Source organism: Tympanuchus pallidicinctus, unplaced genomic scaffold (assembly GCF_026119805.1).
Source record: "Tympanuchus pallidicinctus isolate F22 unplaced genomic scaffold, pur_lepc_1.0 scaffold3, whole genome shotgun sequence".
NCBI lineage: Eukaryota > Metazoa > Chordata > Aves > Galliformes > Phasianidae > Tympanuchus > Tympanuchus pallidicinctus.
The window spans coordinates 51,204,841-51,213,459 of NW_026294747.1; the positions used below are offsets into that span (position 1 = coordinate 51,204,841).

At 44.5% G+C, this 8,619-nt stretch overlaps 1 protein-coding gene across 1 annotated transcript in view; it reads right to left on the reverse strand.

Annotated features, from left to right (window-relative positions):
• Positions 1 to 8,375, reverse strand: part of GPR132 (G protein-coupled receptor 132) — a 74,846-nt gene extending 66,471 nt beyond the window's left edge. The window contains exon 1 of the mRNA XM_052695161.1: positions 8,119 to 8,375. The gene's annotated coding sequence lies outside the window, so the exon portion shown is untranslated. The remainder of the gene's footprint in view (positions 1 to 8,118) is intronic.
• Between the last annotated feature and the right edge of the window lie 244 nt (positions 8,376 to 8,619).

Genomic DNA, 8,619 nt, shown 5'->3' on the forward strand with positions numbered 1-8,619 from the left:
TTACATGCAGTGAAAGCCTTTCTACCAAGAAAAATTGCCAGGAATTCCTCAGTCTGCTGTGAGTAATGCAGCCTGAGCAGAGAGGTGAAAGCTGCTACTTCTGATCAAGATCAGATAAGAGTAAGATGTGTCTCTACTGGGCGCAAATCCAAGAGCAGTGGGCCTCCTGCAGACAAGTCCTGCCATAGACTTCTGGAAGCCTCACACAGATACAGACTCAGAGATGATGCGTGCTGAAGTGAAGAAGAATGTGGCAGGTTGAGGAGCTGGACCTTGCCCTTTTCAGGGTTTCTGAATCAAAACCTGCATTATGAATCCCAACTGAAACTTGGTGGGCAGTCAACACAGAAAAATGGAGACAGTGGTGGGATGTGTGGCCCATCTATTTTGTAAAGTGACCAGTGAAATTCCCAATAGGTTGTCTCATCTTTTCCCAGAGAGGATGTGGCTGTCCACAAGCAGAGACACTGAAAGATGGTGGACAAAGCTCAGGTTCAAATGTAGGATTAATCTGTCTGTTGAGAGTCTGGTTGAGACTGTGATCAAATTGGATCCAGTCCTTGATGTATGGAAGCAGAGGGTAGCTTTTTTCTCTATTTCCTAAATTTGAGAAGCAGGGTACTGCCTCAGGAGTATCTGGAAGAGGGTGAGATTTGTGTGTCCTTTGCCCCAGGTTGATTAGTCTCCAAGAAAAGAGAATAAGCAAAATTCTTGCCAAGGACATTTACAATCCTTGGGATGGGGACTTGACTTCTCCATGTGACAGTTCATGTCCTTTGCTTTGCCTACCACAGAATTGCCATGCTTTGTCTTTGGCTGCCCAGACCTAGAGTGATTTAACCCCATGCTGCTGGGATTTCCCACCTCTTTCTTTGGCTACTTTCCTTGCACTCACTGTGTCATTTTTCATCAGTATGTTGATTTTGATCCATTTTCATCTCTACTGGCCCAAGGAACATTGTTTAAAGTGGTCTGTAAGTATGCTGACCACTTCATGCGGGTGGAGACCAAGGCTGTTTGTTCATACAGAGACTTTGTAGACTATTTTTCTGGACATTGGAGACTCTTTTGAGCCAGTTCTACTAGATGCTTTGACATCAGATCACCACTGTCTTTCCCAGTTTGAGCATGGCCCTGTCTGTGTGTAGTTGCACCATTGTTAACTGATGAACCTTGGTTCTCCCTCCTACTCAGCAGCATTCTTCCATGGGAAGGTTTGTCTCTATATCAGACCATACCTTGCTGTCTCCTTTTTTTTCCAGGCAATGTATGTCTCTAATTCCTTTGATCTTTACAGTAAATAGGTCATTGTTTCCACCCTTGTCTATACCAGTTAATCTATAACATCACCGGTTCTCCTGTACTCTTTTTAGTAGGCCCTGCCCCAACTGGTATTCTATTAGCACTTCAAAAGTGGATGGATCTGTTTTTTTTTTTAAACGAATTGCCAGTTGTTGTTTTCCATGAACATTTGCATCCAGAGGCCTTTTCTAAATTACTGCTCTCCACAGCCTCTGACTTACTGTTTTGACCTCTCTTCAATGACAGTTGTTGTCCTATGGTTGTTTCTGTGCTCATCTCTTGCTATTCCCACTATGTCCCTATCTTCATTTATAGAAATCCCTTTAGGATGATGCTTCTAAAAAATGATTTGCAACTCACACTCCAGCTGGGTGTTATCTTTGAATTTGATTGACATATTTTTCTGCCCCTTCCTCAGTGCTACTGCAGATGAATACAATGTCCAACACAGCAGGAGTCCCCGAGGAGCACTGTGGGAATATTTACAAGCATACACAACTTTCTATTGCAGGGGCAGATTTTTATCTCTTTTGGTACTGTTCTCTGTATCCACCCTTCATCATTCTTGTTCTGCATTGGGCCCAGTCCAACCACTGTTGAAGTCAACTGTGTCTGCACGGGATCCTTTAGGGACGAATCAGGATCTACAGGAACAGTATGTCTGAAGAAATTAAATGAAATAACCTCCTGAAATCAAGGAACTGTCATCAGGAGAGGTCTCTGCACAAGCAGTTGTCTTGTCAACGAGTGAAGGGGCAAATTTACTGAATGACTTAGGGGAATGCAGCTCCCTGCTCTTCCCACCAGCGTGCTGCACTATGGAGAAGCAGCTTCTTACACTTCACTCCCCTCACCCAACGCACACACCCTGTGGTTTTCCTCCTCCCATCAACAACGTGGGTATAATCCGGCTGTGCAGTCTATCGCTCAGATGCAACTGCTTTTCTTAGGGTGATCTATCTTTGTGTGTGGTACCTCTGTTTCCCTCTTCCTGTATAACATCTACTCATAATTTCTGATTATTGGAGACTGAGTTTCCCCTGAAAATGATGTAAAGTGAATTGATCCGCAGTTCCCTTTTAGGAAGAGGAGTATAATGTTTTCCCTCTGCCAATCATCAGTGGCTTCCTTGGTTCTTCAGGAGCAGCTGAATATAATGGATAATGGGCCTAAGAGTTTTTCAGCTAATTCCTATAATACCCTTGGGTATGTACCATCTGGCCCTGTGTGCTGATTTGAATGCACTCCTCCCTTAATATTTATCACTGTATTTTAATGATTTTGGTAACTGAGTTCTCAATCTCCTGGCTTTCATTTGATTGTTCATTACACGCACTCATTTCAGAGGAAAACTGATATAGGTGATGAATGTTTCAGCCAAATCCTGCTCACTGTATTCGTGGCAGAAATGAAATCACTTTTAAAATTCCCATTTCATGAAGAGGCATGGACTCTCAGAAGCCTGAGCTGCAGCTGTTCCCTTGTACTCTATCCTAGGATGGCTGTATCTGCAGAACATTTTCTGCTCCCTGAAAGGTCTTATGAAAGACAGTTTTCTCTATGACCCTACACACAAGCCTTATCTTCCCTTAATACTGGTAGGGAATTTTCCCTTATTCTAATACATCCTATTTTTTCTGTAAGTGTATTTTTATGACCCTGCCTGCATCTTTCAGATACTTGTAGACTCATGTCTGTTATTTTCTTATCTCTTCTCCAGCTTATATCTAAGCATAACTTAATCTTCATAAATCAAACCCACACCGAGTGATCTGATCATGTCACTACTCTTCGAGGTCTCTGATTTTACAGTGTTTGGCAGTGGGATGGCAAGATATTAGCAGCAACATTCCGACTGTATCTAAGCCAGGTTGGTTTGTGTAATGCCCACTGAGAATGGCACGAGCTTTTTGCAATTCACGTAGGCTGCCAAAAAGTTACATGTAAATTGTCCCCCTGTATCACTCCTGAGCCTTTCTGTATATGGCTGCTTCTGAGTGTCCTTCGGGGCTATTTTTTCCTGAATGTCAGTAGCCTATATTATTTCGGTTTTATTGTGTTATTTCCTGGCCACATTGCTAATCACTGTAGGCGCCACAGGATAATTTCTCTGTTCAATAACATTAAAAACTCCCAGCTTAGCTTCATCACTCTCTTGCTTTACTGTGTATTTCCCCTGCTTGCTTGTTTGTGAATTACTTTCACTTTTTTTCCCAATCTTTTCTTGTTCTTCCTCTATGCTCTTCTTGGAATATTTTTGCTTTAAAAAGGCATCTGTAGGTTTCCCCCCCCCTTTTTTTTATTCCTTGAGAAAACACATCCTTTCTTCTACTTTCTGCATATGCCTGTTATATGTTATATGCCTGTTATATGCCGGTTTATGCTGGGCTACATCTAATACGTATTCTCAAAATAACTCCTGGTGCTGATGCGTTGGCCCACATGCTGAAAGATGCAGTAAGAGGTAAATAAAACTCCTTAGCTGAAACAGAAAGCAGGCAGCACATGTTTGTGCTGGATGGGAATAATTCCCTGTACAATCTGCAGAAGTCCTGGCAAACAGGGGACTGATCCTAAGCCCTTTGCGTGACACTGCCACGGGGACCCTCGGGAGCCTCAAATGGACTTCAGGCCTCTTGAGAGGCTGCTTGGATAGCATACAAGTCCAGTAATTGCCTTCTGTTCACCCTGGCTCCTAAAACTGCCATGCCATGGACTCCAGTATTCAGCTCCCTTGGCACCTTCTGCAATGTGGTGCTGAGGTACGGGTTAACCTAGACATGCTGAGATGCTGCAGAGGCAGAGCACAAAGGGACATTGGGTAGCTGCCCTGAGCCTTCAGGCTCCAGGAAAGAGCTGACCACTCCTTTTTCTGCAGAAAAATTAAAGATTTTCAGACAAATAACAAAGGACTTCATTAAAGCTTCTGCTTGCAGGAGAACATGTAGATTTCCGTGATATTGCATGCCACTACAGGAGGAGGGATTAACAGTATTACAGGACAGATTTACAAACCCTGGAGAGAATAAGTATCGAACGGAAATCTTTGGCAATCCCATTCCCTTCCTCTTCTGGGTCGCACCCTGACTTCTGGTAACACTTAGAACAAACCACTACCTCTTGCTTTTTTTAGTGTATTCTCTACTTTGCCCTGAACCCAAAGGAAACATCAAAGCTCTAGCTCTTGCACTTGCAAGTAAAAATAGCTCTCGAGCCAATATGTGTAAGGCCCTCAAATGATATCTCTGAAATAGTTCATCCTAAGCCCATGAGAGGGGGAATGGTGTTGTTTGTTAAAGGAATGCGTGCTGTGCTGATAGTGGGCAGCACTGACATGTGAAGAGCAATGAGTGATACTGCAAAACGAAAGGAAGGTGAGAAAAGCAGCATGAAGAATGCATTGCACTGTGTTGTGAAAGAGGAGTAAAATATACTTAAGATAAAAGCCAGTTTCAGGCTGCCTGTATTATTTCTTCCATTCTGATCCATCTCTTTCCTTCTTAGAAATTCAGATTTGAAAGTGTCTGTCTTGGTACTTGTGTGTACCATACATCTTGGTTCATCTGAGGTTCATGAGAACATGGCTTTCTATCTCTCAGTGTAGTTTTGCAATTTCTTTTACCATCCAAGATTCATTTATTCCCTGTGACTATGAAAGTGTCAATCACAACCCTTCTAGTGTGCTTGTATCAGTCTTTTGTATCTACTATTTTGTATTTCTCTTTCCATTTTCTAGAAAATAGGTAAATGCTGCTTTGCAGTCATTATTACTTCATGCACTTATGTCTGCAGTTCCCCGCTGATCCCCAAAAACATGGACAGAGGCAGCTCAAGCCACTGCAATAGCACTGCCAGATGGGGTTGTTGGAAGAGATCAGTGTAAGTCCTATCTCCCTAAGATCTGATGTTTTCCAGCAAATCATTCTCAAATGCAAACTTTCACATTAGTTTCTCTCAAATACCATCTATGGGTACCACAGACTTGCCCATCACAACAGGCAATTTGAGAAATCTTTCTTGTGAAGGGGGCTTCCTATTAGCAGATGGCACTCATAAGAGGTTGGAAAGAATATTTGTTATTAAGCACAGGCACACATCACTCAAACTCTGCTGCATAGAGAAAACTACTGATGTGAGCATATCCTTACAGCTCACCTGTGAAGAACATGAACATGGACACACGTAGCAGATGAAGCTTTCAAAACAAAGCCTGCACTCACAGAATCACAGTTGGAAAAGGCCTCTAAAACCATCTTGTCCAACCATTCACCTACCACCAGTGTTGCCCTAGCCTTGTTAGCTGAGCGCAGAGAACAGGGGAATGGGCAAAAATGACCAAATATAAAGGGACAAATGCTGGAGGATGTGAAAAAGAGTCTTGTGCCTTGCAGCCCTCAAAGCTTCTCTATTAACACAAGGGCTTGCTGCATTTACTTAGCAGGATGAACAAAATAAAAAGAGTTTGTTGATGTTGGATGCTGAGGCAGTGCTTAAGACATCCCTGACTCACAGCTCACAAGCTAGGACTCGTCTTGCAAGTTCAGCCCGTGTTCAGATAGGATCAGGGACTGTCTCTGGGCTGGATTGCAAAAGAAGCAGACTCTTGCCAAATATGCTCTGCCCACAGCACCGTCCAAACCCGTCAGATGATATTTCTTCTAATTTTACTAATGTATGCTTGGCCCCGATTCCGTGCTACCTGAGGCTACAGCCGTAACAAAAACATGGCACACATGTCGTGGGTGGAAGCATGCAGCTGGTGGGAGTTGAGGCACGTGAAAACGAACAACACAGCCCTTTCTTAATTGCAGCACAGAAATTAAGAAATAATATTCTTCTGATTCCCTGCCTTCTCCCTCTCTGTGGCACAGCTTTACCCACAGCCTTGCCAGAGAAGATGACAACAACTTTTCTCTATACGTAGGTTGCTCCATATCCTGAGCAATGCATTAATTTTCAGAAGTGGGCCTGTGTGCCACACACATAACCTGTGTTTGGGTGTGTCTCCATGCTAGGACCATCCCACACTCTCAGCTCGTTGGTGGGGAGTTGGTGTTCTGGTCCCTACCTGAGGATGTAGCCATCAGGCCATTGTCCTGCCACCGTCCTACAAGACATTGTCACAAGATGGTATGAAAAAGCCCTTGGGACACACTCATCTCCTAGCCATGCGCTTCTGCTCAGGTAGCCAGGGGGCATGGAGAACCTACTGGCTTTAACCCAGCAGGCAGGTCCTCAGGTTGTTCCTGGCCAGGTGTGCTGCCCCAGTGAGAAGTTTGTTGTGGGGCAGCATCCCTCCAGCTATCCATGCTGAGCCCCTCTTGAAAGGGAAGGGGCAGAGAGGAGCCTTTTGATTCAGCTTTTATTTCTGCTCTTGGGAACTAAAGTCAATAATTAGATGGATACTGCAACAAAGGACCAGAACACCTCAAGGTACAAACGTGCCCACAACCAAAATCAGTCAGATATCACAGCTCCTGGATCTCTGCAGTGACTTTCCACCATCACATAGCCCCATAGTAACTTATGGGCCACATTATTCTCTGATGGCTTTTCACACTGAAATAGCTCACAAAAAGTATCAGCGTAGGTTATAGAAAACCATGGAAAGTACACTGCAGACAGTACAAGCATTTTCAGTCTAAAAATTTACATTCATCACAGAGCACAATCTATTCTTGTTGGGTTTCAACAGCAGTGCTTTGATAACTGGTGGCTTTTCTGCTGGCTGATGTTCAACAATTCCACCTGCTGATGCCCCCTCTGCAAGTAAAGATGATGCAAGAAACAGAAAATCATCGCTTCCTTCTTGCACTTCTCCTTCTGACTGATTTCCCACAGTTGGTATTTGTTAATGACTACCTTACTTCACTGGTCTGTGCTGTGGTTTGTCTCAATGCCTTAAAAGCATTGCCCAAGCAATGCACTGTCATATCTGAAAGTTCCTTTTCCTCACTCTCTCCAGAGGAACCTCCACCCCTCTCCAGGCAGAACACACGAGATGCTAAGGCTTGAAATTTACGGCGCCTGATTTAAAAGCCAGGACATCTCCTGGTCTCCAGGGAAGGGAAATGACCCTTGGCTTATTATGCAGTCACTCCTTTTTGGAGAAGGAAGTGCTAATAAGAGCTCACTTATAGCACAACAGCTAAGGACAAATTAAGGCCAAAAAGCAGGAGCGTAATTGATGTGAGTGGGAATACAGCAAAGCCAAGGAAAACACGTGAGAAGTTTCCCTTGTGAGCAGTGCTCTGCAAGTGATAGAAATCAGCAGTCATGCTCATGTCTGAGGCTGGAGCTACTGATCACCAAGAGCCACCCGTGGGAGCTGCTTTTTCTCCTAAAGCAGCACTGGAAGAATTCAAAAAATCCACATGGACACCAGTGGGAGTTAAGGGTGGAGAGAGAGCACACTGCACACCCCATAGATATGTGAGTGCTGCAGCCATCTGAGGACAGCGCTGGGACTTGGTCACACTCACCCAGGATGCCGAGGGGAAATCCAAGGTGGGATTTCAAAGCACAGCATCCTCGGGCATGTGCTCATCCTACCCTATTCCCCCTGCTCCCCCCTCTCTTAGAGGGCTCAGATTCATCTCTCAGCAGAGAGATCTCTTCACCTGTCATTAAGGTGAAATGGATCCGCACCCTGAAACAAAATGCCATGTGTGCTGGGCTGGTGCCATCGGTGGCACAAAGGTATGCATCCAAATGGTGATGGCCCATCCTGCCCCAGGGGCCACCAAGCACACAGAACCATGCACACCCAATGCACAGTGCTGCTGGAATTCAGAAGGAGCCTTTCAGTTGACTTACCTGTCTTGGTGGGTTTCAGATTTCATGCAAGTGTTGGGTCCGGTGACTTTGTTAGGCAAAGAATCTCAGCCCTCTCAAAACAGTGGGGTGTCAGATAAAAGAGGGTTGGGATGGACTAATCCTGCTGTTGTCTGATGTCCATAAGTGGCAGAGAAGGGTTTGGTGAGCTGTGCCTTGGTGACATTAGTAGTCAAACTGCAACCCATTGCTGCAGAGGCAGGCAAGGAGAACCCATCTTCATGCTCTCTGAACAGAGACAAAAGCAGTTTTGGACCTCAAACCCAGAAACTGCCTTGACCCGTTGATAAGGGTCAAGAGGCAAAGGGGATGTGACAAAACTGCTTTGTACAATTGTTGCACCACTCTTGTTGCACTTCCACTTAATTCATTGCTCAAGCATGGCACACAGCTCTCTGGCCAGAATTTGCCACTGTTATGTTGAAATTCAGAGTGATAGTGTACAAAATCATAGAATATCCCATGTTGGAGGCAACCCATAAG